We start from the raw sequence: 1,996 nt of genomic DNA on the forward strand, positions 1-1,996 counted from the left end.
AGTCTTAAATGCATAATGTAGACAGAGTATATAGGCTAATGTTGGCATTATTCTTTTATTAAATTTCAAAATCCCACGGAGCCTTTATCTTAATTTCGTTATTGCCAAATACCCATCTTAATTTAGAATTTATCTTAATTTAATTTGTTAAGAAAGACTCATCTTTATTGGTGCATTGGCCTATTTATAGGCTAAGTGTATGCCTAGGCCTATTTAGAGTGCTACGATGTTACAGAGGACTTATTTTATTTCTTTGTTCCAACTTCAAAGTGGCCTATAGCCTACATTAGTCATGAATAAATTATGTTAAAACATGTATAAATGACTCATTCTTAACAAAAGGCAAAAGAGCTATGTGCGTGCGCACATTTGAATAATGTCGGGCTGTAAATGGGTTCGGGCTTTTAAAAAGCTGTCAATCAAAATGTACTTGTCGGGCTCGGGCCGAATTCTGTCGGGCCTAACTTTTAAGGCCCGATTACAGCTCTAATCTGTGCCTTGGAAAGCGCGTAAGGTGACTCTACTTTTGGTGCCACTGGATTGCTATGGGGAAACTATTGTGCATGCACTGGGGAAGGGATTGGTCTCTTGTAGAGAGGTATGTGATGCATTTAAAGGCAGTAGTGATGAGGCACTATAAAGGTATACCTCATCACTGCTACCCAACAGGGATTGTGATTGCACTTTTCTCCGAAGAGAGGCGATTGAAGAGTCAGGGCAGCATTGATGTGAGTAAAGACAGTTGTTCCATCACAATCAGTATTACAAAAGGCCTGTCCATCTAGCCATAATATAACCCTTGGATCCCATAAGAATACCTAAAAACCATGTTTCCATGAAAAATCCATCTTTTTCATTGATCCCACAACTCTAATTATTCAATAATAAGACGAAATGGCAAATACCAAATGGCAAATACCATGGACGTACGAGAGGGGAAACAATCAGATCTGAACATTGCATGCGAACAGAATGACGACATAAAATAACAAAATAATGAAACAGCAAAACATAGGGCTGATGGGAAACCATTGCACCCGCCCCCTAGCCGTTCTATTACTGCTATCTGACCGCGTCTAGAGAACACAGAAAGGGCACTCTCTCTCATTATATGTACACAAAGAGGACACTGGGTAATTTAATACCTTATCTGGAAATGCACAGTGATCGCAAACATGCTAAAAGCCTTGGAGCACAGTGTTAAAAGCAAGAGCAAGCAATGGCAATAAAGCTCTGAATAAAGCTAATCATTAGACACTGAGGTACAGGTCTCTGATAGAGATGCAACCTTTATGTTTAATTAGATCGAGTCTGTGTAAGTGGCAGCTTGGAAAATAAGGGTTAGTGAGCAATAAGGGAGGAATAAACACAGAATGAAAGGCCATAAGAGAGACCAGGTAATAGGCAGCTATGGAACGATGCGTATGTTTCAGAACTCCAGGCGTTGAGAGGCAAACAATCACTCTTTTACAGTCGATTCAATTTTAAATTGCTTTAAAGGGGTCATATGATGCAATTTCAATTTTTCCTTTCTCTTTGGAGTGTTACAAGCTCTTGGTGCTTAAAGAAGATCTGTAAAGCTGTAAAAGACTAAAGTCTCAAATCCAAAGAGACATTCTTTATAAAAGTTAAGAGTCAGCCACACCTACCTAAAACGGCTCGTTCTAACACGCCCCCACATATCTACATCACTATCTGGGAAGATTTGCATAATGCCGCCGAAATGTTCACGCAAAGAAAGGTGGTGTAACTTTTATTCTTTATTGTTGCCGCCGCCATGTTGTGGAGACGCTGTGTGCTTCGTTGTGAAAGCGAAACTACTTTGTTTGGTCTTCCAAAAGAGGACGATATCTGCTTCTTCATGCCTGGATCTGATCCGTGCTGGTCGCTGAGGAAATACTACAACTTTGCGCTGTGGATCGCCGGATCGGCTTTCACCGTGGACGAAGCGGAGTCCAGCCCGGAGTCGTCACATGTCCTTCTGGACGCTCCTTCG

The sequence above is a fragment of the Sinocyclocheilus grahami genome, unplaced genomic scaffold (assembly GCF_001515645.1).
Source record: "Sinocyclocheilus grahami isolate Dianchi unplaced genomic scaffold, SAMN03320097.WGS_v1.1 scaffold422.1, whole genome shotgun sequence".
Lineage (NCBI taxonomy): Eukaryota > Metazoa > Chordata > Actinopteri > Cypriniformes > Cyprinidae > Sinocyclocheilus > Sinocyclocheilus grahami.